This window comes from Oncorhynchus mykiss, chromosome 17 (genome assembly GCF_057628025.1).
Source record: "Oncorhynchus mykiss isolate SJ-2025 chromosome 17, ASM5762802v1, whole genome shotgun sequence".
Lineage (NCBI taxonomy): Eukaryota > Metazoa > Chordata > Actinopteri > Salmoniformes > Salmonidae > Oncorhynchus > Oncorhynchus mykiss.
In genome coordinates, this window is record NC_143038.1 from 78,151,662 (window position 1) to 78,168,869 (window position 17,208).

At 47.2% G+C, this 17,208-nt stretch overlaps 1 protein-coding gene across 2 annotated transcripts in view; it reads right to left on the reverse strand.

Moving 5' to 3' along the window:
• znf831 (zinc finger protein 831) overlaps positions 1-10,401 on the reverse strand; it is a 68,082-nt gene extending 57,681 nt beyond the window's left edge. For both annotated transcript variants that reach the window (XM_090206523.1, XM_090206521.1), the window contains exons 1-2: positions 10,234-10,401; positions 9,866-9,989 (exon numbers count right to left, since the gene is read on the reverse strand). The gene's annotated coding sequence lies outside the window, so the exon portion shown is untranslated. The remainder of the gene's footprint in view (positions 1-9,865; positions 9,990-10,233) is intronic.
• Positions 10,402-17,208: the final 6,807 nt, after the last annotated feature.

Here is a 17,208-nt window from a genome sequence, read left to right on the forward strand (position 1 = left end):
GACGCGTGACTTAGGGACGGGCCAATCAATGACAGCTTGGACCTTAGCGGGATCCATCTTAATGCCTTCAGCGGAAATAACAGAACCGAGAAATGTGACGGAGGAGGCATGAAAAGAGCACTTCTCAGCCTTCACAAAAAGACAATTCTCTAAAAGGCGCTGGAGGACACGTCGAACGTGCTGAACATGAATCTGGAGTGACGGTGAAAAAATCAGGATATCGTCAAGGTAAACGAAAACAAAGATGTTCAGCATGTCTCTCAGGACATCATTGACTAATGCCTGAAAGACAGCTGGAGCGTTAGCGAGGCCGAAAGGAAGAACCCGGTATTCAAAGTGCCCTAACGGAGTGTTAAACGCCGTCTTCCACTCGTCCCCCTCCCTGATGCGCACGAGATGGTAAGCGTTACGAAGGTCCAACTTAGTGAAAAACCTGGCTCCCTGCAGGATCTCGAAGGCTGAAGACATAAGAGGAAGCGGATAACGATTCTTCACTGTTATGTCATTCAGCCCTCGATAATCTATGCAGGGGCGCAGGGACCCGTCCTTCTTCTTAACAAAAAAAAAACCCCGCTCCGGCGGGAGAGGAGGAGGGGACTATGGTACCGGCGGCAAGAGCTACAGACAAATAATCTTCGAGAGCCTTACGTTCGGGAGCCGACAGAGAGTATAGTCTACCCCGGGGGGGAGTGGTTCCCGGAAGGAGATCAATACTACAATCATACGACCGGTGTGGGGGAAGAGAGGTGGCCCTGGACCGACTGAACACGGTGCGCAGATCGTGATATTCCTCCGGCACCCCTGTCAAATCACCAGGCTCCTCCTGTGAAGAAGAGACAGAGGAAACAGGAGGGATAGCAGACATTAAACATTTCACATGACAAGAGACGTTCCAGGAGAGGATAGAATTACTAGACCAATTAATGGAAGGATTATGACAAACTAGCCAGGGATGGCCCAAAACAACAGGTGTAAAAGGTGAACGAAAAATTAAAAAAGAAATGGTTTCGCTATGATTACCAGAAACAGTGAGGGTTAAAGGTAGCGTCTCACGCTGAATCCTGGGGAGAGGACTACCATCCAGGGCGAACAAGGCCGTGGACTCCCTTAACTGTCTGAGAGGAATGTCATGTTCCCGAGCCCAGGTCTCGTCCATAAAACAGCCCTCCGCCCCAGAGTCTATTAAGGCACTGCAGGAAGCTGACGAACCGGTCCAGCGTAGATGGACCGACAAGGTAGTGCAGGATCTTGAAGGAGAGACAGGAGTAGTAGCGCTCACCAGTAGCCCTCCGCTTACTGATGAGCTCTGGCTTTTACTGGACATGAAGTGACAAAATGACCAGCAGAACCGCAATAGAGACAGAGGCGGTTGGTGATTCTCCGTTCCCTCTCCTTAGTCGAGATGCGGATACCTCCCAGCTGCATAGGCTCAGCACCCGAGCCGGCAGAGGAAGATGGTAGTGATGCGGAGAGGGGGGCAACGGAGAACGCGAGCTCCTTTCCACGAGCTCGGTGACGAAGATCAACCCGTCGCTCAATGCGAATAGCGAGTTCAATCAAGGAATCCACGCTCGAAGGAACCTCCCGGGAGAGAATCTCATCCTTTACCTCTGCGAGGAGACCCTCCAGAAAACGAGCGAGCAAAGCCGGCTCGTTCCAGCCACTGGAGGCAGCAAGAGTGCGAAACTCAATAGAGTAGTCTGTTATGGATCGATTACCTTGACATAGGGAAGACAGGGCCCTGGAAGCCTCCTCCCCAAAAACAGATCGATCAAAAACCCGTATCATCTCCTCCTTAAAGTCCTGATACTGGTTAGTACACTCAGCCCTTGCCTCCCAGATTGCCGTGCCCCACTCACGAGCCCGTCCAGTAAGGAGAGATATGACGTAGGCGACACGAGCAGTGCTCCTGGAGTAAGTGTTGGGCTGGAGAGAAAACACAATATCACACTGGGTGAGGAACGAGCGGCATTCAGTGGGCTCCCCAGAGTAACACGGCGGGTTATTGATTCTGGGCTCCGGAGATTCGAAAGCCCTGGAAGTGGCCGGTGGATCGAGGCGGAGATGGTGAACCTGTTCTGTGAGGTTGGAGACTTGGGTGGCCAGGGTCTCAACGGCATGTCGAGCAGCAGACAATTCCTGCTCGTGTCTGCCTAGCATCGCTCCCTGGATCTCGACGGCTGAGTGGAGAGGATCCGAAGTCGCTGGGTCCATTCTTGGTCGGATTCTTCTGTTACGGTGCGTGAATGAGGACCCAAAAGCGAATTAACGTAAACAGAGCTTCTTTAATAACAAAACAAACGTAGGCTCAGATGGACCGGCAGATTCCGACAGGACAGGACAAGGTTGCAGCAAACATGACGATAGTCTGGTTCAGGCATGAAAAACACAAACAAGAATCCGACAAAGACAGAAACAAAACAGAGAGAGATATAGAGGACTAATCAGAGGGAAAAAGGGAACAGGTGGGAAAAGGGGTGACGAGGTAGTTAGGAGGAGACAAGGAACAGCTGGGGGAAAGAGGGGGAGAAAAGGTAACCTAATAACGACCAGCAGAGGGAGACAGGGTGAAGGGAAAGGACAGAAACAAGACACAACATGACAATACATGACACTCTGGGTCTCAACCCCGCCCTGTGCAACTGGATCCTGGACTTCCTGACGGGCCGCCCCCAGGTGGTGAAGATAGGAAACAACATCTCCACTTCGCTGACCCTCAACACTGGGGCCCCACAAGGGTGTGTGCTCAGCCCTCTCCTGTACTCCCTGTTCACCCACGACTGTGTGGCCATGCACGCCTCCAACTCAATCATCAAGTTTGCAGACGACACAACAGTAGTGGGCCTGATAACCAACAACGACAAGACAGCCTACAGAAAGGAGGTGAGGGCACTGGGAGAGTGGTGTCAGGCAAACAACCTCTCACTCAACGTCAACAAAACAAAGGAGATGATTGTGGACTTCAGGAAACAGCAGAGGGAACACCCCCCTATCCACATTGAAAGAAACAAAACAAACGTGAAGCTATATAACAACGAGTGCTGACATGCAACTACACATAGACAATAACCCACAAAACCAAAATGGAAAATGGCAACCTAAATAGGATCCCCAATCAGAGACAATGATAAACAGCAGTTTTGTGAGTTGCATGTCAGCACTCGTTGTTATATAGCTTCACGTTCATTTTGTTTCTTTGTTAGTTTGTTTAGTGTTTTTTCCTTCATTAAAAGAAGCATGTATGCTTATCACGCTGCGTCTCATCAATATGACGAACGTGACAAAATAACAGGACCAAGCAGCGTGTAAAGGAGGAGCAGACGTTATGGACTTGGGGAGAGATTTTGGACGGAAAAGAATCCTGGACATGAGAGGAAATACTAGATGGAGCAGGACCCTGGACGCAGCCTGGGGAGTATCGGCATTCTAAGGAGGAGAAATACCGGAGAATAGAGGAACGGCGATGATATGAGGGTACACAGCTAGCACGGAAGTCCGAGAAGCAGCCCCAAGAAAAAAGTTAGGGGGTAGCACACGAGGAGATTGGCTGAGTCAGGTAGGAGACCTGAGCCAACTCCTCGTGCTTACCGTGGGGTGCGTGTAACTGGTCAGGCACCGTGTTATGCAGAGATGCGCACGGTGTCTCCAGTGCGCTATTCTAGCCCGGTTCGCTCTATTCCAGCTCCTCGCATTTGCCGGGCTAGAATGGGCATCCAGCCAGGACAAATTGAGCCAGCTCTATGTTCTGGATCTCCAATGCGTGCGTCTCCATGGTCCAGTGTATCCTGTTCCTCCTCCCGGCACTCGCCCTGAGGTACGTGTCCCCAGCCTGGTACCACCAGTTCCGGCATCACACACCAGGCCTACACTGCGCCTCAGCAGTCCAGAACGTCCGGCAACAGTACCCAGTCCAGAGCATCTGGCGACAGTACCCAGTCCAGAGCGTCCGGCGACAGTTCACACACCAGAACGACGGGCCACAGTCCAGAAGCTCCAACGACGGGCCACAGTCCAGAACCTCCAACGACGGTCCCCGGCACGGGGCCTCCAATGACGGGCCACAGTCCGGAAGCTCCAACGACGGGCCACAGTCCAGAACCTCCAATGACGGTCCCCAGTCCGGGGTCTCCAGCGACAGTCTCCAGTCTGGGGTCTCCAGCGACAGTCTCCAGTCCAGGGTCTCCAGCGACAGTCTCCAATCCAGGGTATCCAGCGACAGTCTCCAATCCAGGGTCTCCAGCGACAGTCTCCAATCCAGGGTCTCCAGCGACAGTCTCCAGTCCAGGGTCTCCAGCGACGGTCCCCAGTCCGGGGTCTCCAGCGATGGTCCCCAGTCCAGGGTCTCCAGCGACGGTCCCCAGTCCGGGGTCTCCAGCGACGGTCCCCAGTCCGGGGTCTCCAGCGAAGGTCCCCAGTCCAGAACACCGGGCAATGATCCACGCAGCGAGGGTCCCCAGCCCGGGGCCTAAGTTATCTATGTTTTCTTTATTATTTTTGGTTAGGTCAGGGTGTGACGAGGGTGGTATGTATGTTTTTGTCTTGTCTAGGGTTTTTTGTATATGTATGGGGTTTTGGTATAGTCTAGGTAAATGTAGGTCTAAGGTGGCCTGAATTGGTTCCCAATCAGAGACAGCTGTTTATCGTTGTCTCTGATTGGGGATCCTATTTAGGTTGCCAATTTCCATTTTGGTTTTGTGGGTTATTGTCTATCTGTAGTTGCATGTCAGCACTAGTTGTTTATAGCTTCACATTCATTTTGTTGTTTTGTTACTTTTTTAGTGTTCTTCGTTTTACCAAAAGGCTAAGCTGTGTTTTGCAATATTGCACTTCTGATTTCATGAATATGAATATTATTTGACTGTGGCGCTATGCTATTCAGCGTTGCTGATGACAATTATACCGGATCCGGGATGGGTGGTTCAGAGAGGTTAAGAAAAGAAGAATGTATTCCAATCACGCTGCGCCTTGCTCTCCTCGTTACGACGAACGTGCCAGACGGGGCTGTAGTGGAGCAGGTTGAGAGCTTCAAGTTCCTTGGCGTCCACACCAACAACAAACTAACATGGTCCAAGAACACCAAGACAGTCGTGACAAAACCTATTCCCCCTCAGGAGACTGAAAAGATTTGGCATGGGTCCTCAAATCCTCAAAAGGTTTTACAGCTGCACCATCGAGAGCATCCTGACGGGTTGCATCACTGCCTGGTATGGCAGCTGCTCGGTCTCCGACCGCAAGGCTCTACAGAGGGTAGTGCGTACGGCCCAGTACATCACTGGGGCCAAGCTTCCTGCCATCCAGGACCTCTATACCAGGCGGTGTCAGAGAAAGGCCCTAAAAATTGTCAAAGACTCCAGCCACCCAAGCCCACTGAAGTTGGTTAAGACACCAATCTGCAGTCAGGTTAATATTCTGGTTAGGACAACGAGCACGCAGATGAGCTTCTCTGAGGCGGTTTTTGACAGTTTGTGCAGAAATTCTTCGGTTGTGCAAACCCACAGTTTCATCAGCTGTCCGAGTGGCTGGTCTCAGATGATCCCGCAGGTGAAGAAGCCGGATGTAGAGGTCCTGAGCTGGTGTGTTTACACGTGATATGCAGTTTTGAGGCCGGTTGGACGTATTGCCAAATTCTCAAAAAGGAATTTGGAGGCGGCTTATGGCAGAGAAATGAACATTAAATTCTCTGGCAACAGCTCTGGTGGACATTCTTGTAGTCAAAGTGCCAGTTGTACGCTCCCTCAACTTGAGACATCCGTGGCATTGGGTTGTGTGACAAAACTGCACATGTTAGATGTTGTCCCCAGCACATGTTGTCCCCAGCACAAGTTGCACCTGTGTAATGATCATGCTGTTTAATCAGCTTCTTGATATGCCGTACCTGTCAGGTGGATGGATTATCTTGGCAAAGGAGAAATGCCCACTGAACAGGATGTAAACAAATTTGTCCACAGAATTTGAGAGAAATAAGATGTTTGTGTGTATGGAACATTGCTGGGATCTGTTATTTCAGCTCATGAAACATAAGACCAACACTTCACATGTTTATATAGTTACTCAGTATAATTCTTCCTCCCCTCCCTCTTCAACCCCCCCCCCCCCCCAACTGTATAATTTTATTTAACCATTATGTAACTAGGCAAGTCAGTTAAAAACAATTTCTTATTTTCAATGACAGCCTAGGAACAGTGGGTTAACTGCCTTGTTTGGGGCAGAACGAAAAAAATGTACCTTGTCAGCTTGGTGATTCAATCTAGCAACTTTGCGGTTACTGGCCCAAAGCTCTAACCATGAGCCTACCTGCCGCCCGAATGAGCCTACATGTTAACTGTCTCTAACTTTTTCTCTCTCCCTTTCTCTCTCTCTGTCCTTGTCTGTCCACAGGAACCAACTGTCTAATGATCCTACATGTTAACTCGCTCTCTCTCTCTGTGTCCTTGTCTGTCCACCGGAACCAACTGTCTAATGATGATCCATTTAATTCCCATGTTATTTTATGACCCATCCTAGACTACTACATTACATTTGACCATTGGATGACTCATTGTTATCTTTTTAGAAGAGAGAGAGATAGAGAGAGACACAGAGAGATAGAGAGAGACACAGAGAGACGGGGAGAGACACAGAGAGATGGGGAGAGACACAGAGAGATGGAGAGAGACACAGAGAGATGGAGAGAGACATCCAGAATGGGTGAGAGAAATCCAAAATGGAGATGTATGGTTAAACCACTTCTCCAATATTTTTGGCTCTATAACAAATAATAAAGAGAAAAAACATATACATGATCAAATACAGATCTTAGAATCAACTATTAAAGACTACCAGAACCCACTGGATTCTCCAATTACCTTGAATGAGTTACAGGACAAAATAAAAACCATCCAACCCAAAAAGGCCTGTGGTGTTGATGGTATCCTCAATAAAATGATCAAACATACAGACAACAAATTCCAATTGGCTATACTAAAACTCTTTAACATCATCCTTAGCTCTGGCATCTTCCCCAATATTTGTAACCAAGAACTGATCACCACAATCCACAAAAGTGGAGACAAATTTGACCCCAATAACTAATAACTAATAAATATGCGTCAACAGTAACCTTGGGAAAATCCTCTGCATTATCATTAACAGCAGACTCGTACATTTCCTCAATGAAAAACAATGTACTGAGCAAATGTCAAATTGGCTTTTTACCAAATTACCGTACAACAGACCATGTATTCACCCTGCACACCCTAATTGACAACCAAACAAACCAAAACAAAGGCAAAGTCTTCTCATGCTTTGTTGATTTCAAAAAAGCCTTCAACTCAATTTGGCATGAGGGTCTGCTATACAAATTGATGGAAAGTGGTGTTGGGGGTAAAACATACGACATTATAAAATCCATGTACACAAACAACAAGTGTGCGGTTAAAATTGGCAAAAAACACACACATTTCTTCACACAGGGTCATGGGGTGAGACAGGGATGCAGCTTAAGCCCCACCCTCTTCAACATATATATCAACGAATTGGCGCGGGCACTAGAAAAGTCTGCAGCACTCGACCTCACCCTACTAGAATCCGAAGTCAAATGTCTAATGTTTGCTGATGATCTGGTGCTTCTGTCACCAACCAAGGAGGGCCTACAGCAGCACCTAGATCTTCTGCACAGATTCTGTCAGACCTGGGCTCTGATAGTAAATCTCAGTAATGGTGTTCCAAAAAAGGTCCAGTCACCAGGACCACAAATACAAATTCCATCTAGACACTGTTGCCCTAGAGCACACAAAAAACTATACATACCTTGGCCTAAACATCAGCGCCATAGGTAACTTCCACAAAGCTGTGAACGATCTGAGAGACAAGGCAAGAAGGGCATTCTATGCCATCAAAAGGAACATAAATTTCAACATACCAATTAGGATTTGGCTAAAAATACTTGAATCAGTCATAGAGCCCATTATGGTTGTGAGGTCTGGGGTCCGCTCATCAACCAAGACTTCACAAAATGGGACGAACACCAAATTGAGACTCTGCATGCAGAATTCTGCAAAAATATCCTCAGTGTACAACATACAACACCAAATATTGCATGCAGAGCAGAATTAGGCCGAACCCACTAATTATCAAAATCCAGAAAAGAGACGTTAAATTCTGCAACCACCTAAAAGGAAGCGATTCCCAAACCTTCCATAACAAAGCCATCACCTACAGAGAGATGAACCTGGAGAAGAGTCCCCTAAGCAAGCTGGTCCTGGGGCTCTGTTCACAAACACAAACACACCCCACAGAGCCCCAGGACAGCAGCACAATTAGACCCAACCAAATCATGAGAAAACAAAACGATAATTACTTGACACATTGGAAAGAATTAACAAAAAACAGAGCAAAATAGAATGCTATTTGGCCCTAAACAGAGAGTACACAGTGGCAGAATACCTGACCACTATGACTGACCCAAACTTAAGGAAAGCTTTGACTATGTACAGACTCAGTGAGCATAGCCTTGCTATTGAGAAAGGCTGCCGTAGGCAGACATGACTCTCAAGAGAAGACAGGCTATGTGCTCACTGCCCACAAAATGAGGTGGAAACTGAGCTGCACTTCCTAACCTCCTGCCCAATGTATGACCATATTAGAGAGACATATTTCCCTCTGATTACACAGATCCACAAAGAATTCGAAAACAAATCCAATTTTGATAAACTCCCATATCTACTGGGTGAAATTCCACAGTGCGCCATCACAGCAGCAAGATTTGTGACCTGTTGCCACGAGAAAAGGGCAACCAGTGAAGAACAAACACCATTGTAAATACAACCCATATTTATGCTTATTTAGTTTATCTTGTGTCCTTTAACCATGTGTACATTGTTAAAACACTGTATATATATAATATGACATTTGTAATGTCTTTATTGTTTTGAAACTTCTGTATGTGTAATGTTTACTGTTAATTTGTATTGTTTATTTCACTTTTGTATATTATCTACCTCACTTGCTTTGGCAATGTTAACACATGTTTACCATGCCAATAAAGCCCCTTGAATTGAATTGAGAGACACAGAGAGATGGGGAGAGACACAGAGAGATGGGGAGAGACAGAGAGGTGGAGAGAGACACAGAGATGGAGAGAGACAGAGAGATGGAGAGAGACACAGAGAGATAGAGAGAGACAGAGAGGTGGGGAGAGAAAGAGAGAGACATAGGGGGACAGAGAGAGACAGAGAGATGGAGAAAGACAGAGAGAGACATAGGGGGACAGAGAGAGACAGAGAGATGGAGAGAGACAGAGATGTGGAGAGAGACACAGAGATGGAGAGAGACAGAGAGATGGAGAGAGACACAGAGAGATAGAGAGAGACAGAGAGGTGGGGAGAGAAAGAGAGAGACATAGGGGGACAGAGAGAGACAGAGAGATGGAGAAAGACAGAGAGAGACATAGGGGGACAGAGAGAGACAGAGAGATGGAGAAAGACAGAGAGACACACAGAGAGATGGAGAAAGACACAGAGAAATGAAGAAAGACAGAGAGATGGAGAGAGAGAGAGACACAGAGAGACACAGAGAGATGGAGAAAGACAGAGAGAGATGGAGAGAGAGAGAGATACACAGAGATGGAGAAAGACAGAGAAAGATGAGGAGAGAGAGAGACACAGAGAGACACAGAGAGACGGAGAAAGACAGAGAGAGATGGAGAGAGAGAGAGACACAGAGAGACACAGAGAGATGGAAAAAGACAGAGAGAGATGAGGAGAGAGAGAGAGACACAGAGAGACACAGAGAGATGGAGAAAGACAGAGAGAGATGAGGAGAGAGAGAGATGGAGAAAGACAGAGAGAGATGGAGAGAGACAGAGAGAGACATACAGGACAGTTACTTTTCATATTATTCTCCCTGGGTGGTTGAAGCCTCTTGTTAGATTCTGGTCTCCACGACAACAGCCTGCTGCTCCGAGGAACCACGGTTAGTGTTGGCATGGTAACCAACAATCTCCGTCCGCTCTGGAGTTTGGGCAGAAGATGGAATCATGAACACATGGATTTCAAGCGAACTTCATATATTACACAGCATTTATTTGCATTTTTTCAAAGATTATGCTGTATTTTCTTTACAACCACTGCAATTATAATGTAGTACTGTAGTTAGGAACAACACGTTCTAGTAAAGTGGCACATCAAATTATATGAACAAATATACAACCTATTTTGGCACACTTCATATATTAAATAGTATTTATTTCCTTACTTTTCCAAAGATTATCCTGTATCTCTTACAAGCAGAGCCGTTAGTTGGAAACGCTTTCTTGCAGTGGCTACAGTGATAGATAGGTAAATTACGTCAAACTGCCTAGTTGTGCTGTGTATTAGACTGTGTTCTATGCAATGGCAGTTGGCAGAGATTCTGCTGTAAATCATGTGGGAAGCCACATGCAGGAAGTGAGAGCTCAGATGTGTGGGTGTTGCAAGCTGCACATGGTGCAACAACAAGCTATCAGAAAGATCAAACTTTAAAAACAACACTTAAAAGGGTCTTTCAATCCTGTTTCAATTAACTCTTTCAAAAAAAACTCTAAATAATATTTGAATCGGGTGTGAATTCAAGTCCCAACTATCATATTAAAATTGACATCAAAATCTTTACCACACACCTCCTGCGTTATGACATTGTGGACATTGCGCAGTTTGGTTTTCGCCAGGCATAATCAAATTAAGTTTATTTGTCACATGCGCCGAATACAACAGATGTAGTAGACCTTACAGTGATATGCTTACTTACAAGCCCTCAACCAACAATGCAGTTCAAGAAATAGAGTTTTTATATTAAATATTTACTAAATAAACTAAAGTAAAAATGTAAATAAAAAGTAGCACAATAAAATAACAATAACAAGGCTGTATACAGGGCGTACTGGTACCGAGTCAACGTGAGAGGATACAGGTTAGTTAATAAGGTAATTTGTACATATAGGTAGGGGTGAAGTGACTATGCATAGATAATTAACAGCGAGTAGCAGCAGTGTACAAACATCTGGGAGGGTTGTCAATGTAAATAGTCCGGTGGCGATTTGATTAACTGTTCAGCAGTCTTATGGCTTAGGGGTAGATGCTGTTTAGAAGTTCCGGACAACTGTGTGAAGACGCTCTCTGTAGGCAATGTGAGTAAGACCTTTAAACAGGTCAACATTCACAAGGCCGCGGGGCCAGACTGATTTTATTACGTTTGCAATTGCAACAACTAATCTGCTCAGACCCCAACCAAGGAACATCAAAAGTCGTGCTATAAATTCACAGACAACACAAAGATTCCTTGATGTCCTTCCAGATTCCCTCTGTCTACCCAAGGACGCCAGAGGACAAAAATCAGTTAACTGTTCAAGTGTTTAGGTACTATATCTCTTGACACAATGATGAAAATAATCATGGCCTCTAAACCTTCAAGCTGCATACTGGACCCTATTCCAACTAAACTACTGAAAGAGCTGCTTCCTGTGCTTGGCCCTCCTATGTTGAACATAATAAACGGCTCTCTATCCACCAGATGTGTACCAAACTCACTAAAAGTGGCAGTAATAAAGCCTCTCTTGAAAAAGCCAAACCTTGACCCAGAAAATATACACATTTATCGGCCTATATCGAATCTTCCATTCCTCTCAAAATGTTTAGAAAAGGCTGTAGCGCAGCAACTCACTGCCTTCCTGAAGACAAACAATGTATACAAAATGCTTCAGTCTAGTTTTAGACCCCATCATAGCACTGAGACGGCACTTGTGAAGGTGGTAAATTACCTTTTAATGGCATCAGACCGAGGCTCTGCATCTGTCCTCGTGCTCCTAGACCTTAGTGCTGCTTTTGATACCATCAATCACCACATTCTTTTGGAGAGATTGGAAACACAAATTGGTCTTCACGGACAAGTTCGGGCCTGGTTTAGATCTTATCTGTCGGAAAGATATCAGTTTGTCTCTGTGAATGGTTTGTCCTCTGACAAATCAACTGTAAATTTCGGTGTTCCTCAAGGTTCCGTTTTAGGACCACTATTGTTTTCAAAATATATTTTACCTCTTGGGGATGTCATTCGAAAACATAATGTTAACTTTCACTGCTATGTGGATGACACACAGCTGTACATTTCAATGAAACATGGTGAAGCCCCAAAATTGCCCTCGCTAGAAGCATGTGTTTCAGACATAAGGAAGTGGATGGCTGCAAACGTTCTACTTTTAAACTCGGACAAAACAGAGATGCTTGTTCTAGGTCCCAAGAAACAAAGAGATCTTCTGTTGAATCTGACAATTAATCTTAATGGTTGTACAGTCATCTCAAATAAAACTGTGAAGGACCTCGGCGTTACTCTGGACCCTGATCTCTCTTTTGAAGAACATATCAAGACCATTTCAAGGACAGCTTTTTTCCATCTACGTAACATTGCAAAATTCAGAAACTTTCTTTCCAAAAATGATGCAGAAAAATTAATCCATGCTTTTGTCACTTCTAGGTTAGACTACTGCGATGCTCTACTTTCCGGCTACCCGGATAAAGCACTAAATAAAATTCAGTTAGTGCTAAATACGGCTGCTAGAATCCTGACTAGAACCAACAAATTTGATCATATTACTCCAGTGCTAGCCTTCCTACACTGGCTTCCTGTCAAGGCAAGGGCTGATTTCAAGGTTTTACTGCTAACCTACAAAGCATTACATGGGCTTACCTACACGTACACTACGGTCACAAGACGCTGCCTCTAACCCTATTACAGGGGCTGAGTCATTGGCTTACTGGGGCTCTTTCATACCGTCCCTAGGAGGGGTGCGTCACTTGAGTGGGTTGACTCACTGATGTGATCTTCCTGTCTGGGTTGGCGCCCCCCCTTGGGTTGTGCTGTGGCGGAGATCTTTGTGGGCTATACTCGGCCTTGTCTCAGGATGGTAAGTTGGTGGTTGAAGATATCCCTCTAGTGGTGTGGGGGCTGTGCTTTGGCAAAGTGGGTGGGGTTATATCCTTCCTGTTTGGCCCAGTCCGGGGGTGTCCTCGGATGGGGCCACAGTGTCTCCTGACTCCTCCTGTCTCAGCCTCCAGTATTTATGCTGCAGTAGTTTATGTGTCGGGGGGCTAGGGTCAGTTTGTTATATCTGGAGTACTTCTCCTGTCCTATTCGGTGTCCTGTGTGAATTTAAGTGTGCTCTCTCTAATTCTCTCTTTCTCTCTTTCTTTCTCTCTCTCGGAGGACCTGAGCCCTAGGACCATGCCTCAGGACCACCTGACATGATGACTCCTTGCTGTCCCCAGTCCACCTGGCCGTGCTGCTGCTCCAGTTTCAACTGTTCTGCCTTATTATTATTGGACCATGCTGGTCATTTATGAACATTTGAACATCTTGGCCATGTTCTGTTATAATCTCCACCCGGCACAGCCAGAAGAGGACTGGCCACCCCACATAGCCTGGTTCCTCTCTAGGTTTCTTCCTAGGTTTTGGCCTTTCTAAGGAGTTTTTCCTAGCCACTGTGCTTCTACACCTGCATTGCTTGCTGTTTGGGGTTTTAGGCTGGGTTTCTGTACAGCACTTTGAGATATCGGCTGATGTACGAAGGGCTATATAAATAAATTTGATTTGATTTGATTTTGATTTGATTACCAGGATGTGTACTCTGACAAAATCTATTCCCCCTCATGAGATTGAAAAGATTTGGCATGGGTCCTGAGATCCTCAAAAGGTTCTACAGCTGCAACATCGAGAGCATCCTGATCGGTTGCATCAGCGCCTGGTATGGCAACTGCTCGGCATTCGACTGCAAGGCCAAGTATATCACTGGGGCCAAGCTTCTAGCAATCCTGGACCTATATACTAGGCGGTGTCAGAGGAAGGCCCTAAACATTTTCAAAGACTCCAGCCACCCAAGTCATAGACTGTTCTCTCTGCTACCGCACGGGAAACAGTACCGGAGGGCCAAGTCTAGGTCCTAAAGGCTTCTAAACCGCTTCTACCCCCAAGACAGGTATTTAAATGGCCAACCAGACCATTTACATTGACCCCCTTTACACACTGACTGGCTCTGTCCACACTGACTGGCTCTGTCCACACTGACTGGCTCTGTCCACACTGACTGGCTCTATCCACACTGACTGGCTCTATCCACACTGACTGGCTCTATCCACACTGACTGGCTCTATACACACTGACTGGCTCTATACACACCTAATAATGTACGCTGGCACAAAACACACACACATGCATTATTGACACCACACATAGCGCACACACTCACACAGACACACCTTCACACTCTTCACACTCTTCCCACTCACTGCTACTACTCTGTTTATTATCTATCCTGACTCGTACCTCTGCACTGACTTGGTGCCGGTATTCCTTGTATTGTTATTTTATTGTTACTATTTTATTTTATTTATTTGCTAATTATTCAAACTTTTAAGCTCTGCATTGTTGGTTAGGGGCTCATAATTATAAATAACATTTCACTGTAAAGTCCACACCTCTTGTATTCAGTGCATGTGACAAATACATTTGATTTTGATTTGACAAAGTGAATAATGTTCGGTTTAAATGATCAATTTAAATGAGCATTCAGTCTAACGTTTGTAAACTACATAACTTTTGACCCATATACGTTTCTGGTAGCAATATATAGAGGGATTAGGAATAGTTCTTATTTGGGATGAAGATTATACTGAATGTTCTCACTTACCAGGCTCTCATTTTCACGACATTTATTTTATTTAACTAGACAAGTCAGTTAAGAACAAATACCTATTTTCAATGGCGGCCTAGGAAAAATGGTATTAACTGACTTGTTCAGGGGCAGAACAACAGATTTTTACCTTGTCAGCTCCGGGATTTGATCTAGCAACCTTTCGGATACTGGCACAACGCTCTAACCACTAGGCTACCTGCCGCCCCTACACTCTAACCACTAGGCTACTTGCTGGCCCTACACTCTAACCACTAGGCTACCTGCTGGCCCTACACTCTAACTACTAGGCTACCTGATGGCCCTACACTCTAACCACTAGGCTACCTGCTGGCCCTACACTCTAACCACTAGGCTACCTGCCGCCCCTACACTCTAACCACTAGGCTACCTGCTGGCCCTACACTCTAACCACTAGGCTACCTGCCGCCCCTACACTCTAACCACTAGGCTACCTGCTGGCCCTACACTCTAACCACTAGGCTACCTGCCGCCCCTACACTCTAACCACTAGGCTACCTGCTGGCCCTACACTCTAACCACTAGGCTACCTGCCGGCCCTACACTCTAACCACTAGGCTACCTGCCGCCCCAACACTCTAACCACTAGGCTACCTGCCGCCCCAACACTCTAACCACTAGGCTACCTGCTGGCCCTACACTCTAACCACTAGGCTACCTGCCGGCCCTACACTCTAACCACTAGGCTACCACTAAGCTACCTAACCACTAGGCTACCTGCCGCCCCTACACTCTAACCACTAGGCTACCTGCCGGCCCTACACTCTAACCACTAGGCTACCTGCCGCCCCTACACTCTAACCACTAGGCTACCTGCTGGCCCTACACTCTAACCACTAGGCTACCTGCCGGCCCTACACTCTAACCACTAGGCTACCACTAAGCTACCTAACCACTAGGCTACCTGCCGCCCCTACACTCTAACCACTAGGCTACCTGCCGCCTCTACACTCTAACCACTAGGCTACCACTAGGCTACCTGCCGCCCCTACACTCTAACCACTAGGCTACCTGCCTCTACACTCTAACCACTTTGCTACCACTATGCTACCTAACCACTAGGCTACCTGCCGCCCCTACACTCTAACCACTAGGCTACCTGCCGCCCTACACTCTAACCACTAGGATACCACTAGGCTACCTAACCACTAGGCTACCTGCTGCCCCTATAATCTAACCACTAGAATACCTGCCGCCCCTACACTCTAACCACTAGGCTACCTGCCGACCCTACACTCTAACCACTAGGCTACCTGCCGACCCTACACTCTAACCACTAGGTAACTGGCCATCGCTACACTCTAACCACTAGGCTACCACTAAGCTACCTAACCACTAGGCTACCTGCCGCCCCTACACTCTAACCACTAGGCTACCTGCCTCTACACTATAACCACTAGGCTACCACTATGCTACCTAACCACTAGGCTACCTGCCGACCCTACACTCTAACCACTAGGCTACCTGTCGTCCCACACTCTAACCACTAGGCTACCTGCCACCCCTACACTCTAACCACTAGGCTACCTGCCTCCTCTACACTCTAACCACTAGGCTACCTGCAGCCCCTACACTCTAACCACTAGGTTACCGGCCGTCCCTACACTCTAACCACTAGGCTACCTGCCGCCCCTACATTCTAACCACCAGGCTACCTGCCGCCTATACACTCTAACCACTACGCTACCACTAGGCTACCTAACCACTAGGCTACCTGCCGCCCCTACACTCTAACCACTAGGCTACCTGCCGCCCCTATACTCTAACCACTAGGCTACCTGCCGCACCTACACTCTAACCACTAGGCTACCTGCCGCCCCTACACTCTAACCACTAGGCTTTCTGCCGTCCCTACACTCTAACCACTAGGCTACCTGCCGGCCCTACACTCTAACCACCAGGCTACCTGCCGCCTATACACTCTAACCACTACGCTACCACTAGGCTACCTAACCACTAGGCTACCTGCCGCCCCTACACTCTAACCACTAGGCTACCTGCCGCCCCTATACTCTAACCACTAGGCTACCTGCCGCACCTACACTCTAACCACTAGGCTACCTGCCGCCCCTACACTCTAACCACTAGGCTACCTGCCGCCCCTACACTCTAACCACCAGGATACCACTAGGCTACCTAACCACTAGGCTACCTGCTGCCCCTATACTCTAACCACTAGAATACCTGCCGCCCCTACACTCTAACCACTAGGCTACCTGCCGACCCTACACTCTAACCACTAGGCTACCTGCCGACCCTACACTCTAACCACTAGGCTACCTGCCGCCCCTACACTCTAACCACTAGGCTACCTGCCGCCCCTATACTCTAACCACTAGGCTACCTGCCGCACCGACACTCTAACCACTAGGCTACCTGCCGCCCCTACACTCTAACCACTAGGCTACCTGCCGCCCCTACACTCTAACCACTAGGCTACCTGCCGCCCCTACACTCTAACCACTAGGCTTTCTGCCGTCCCTACACTCTAA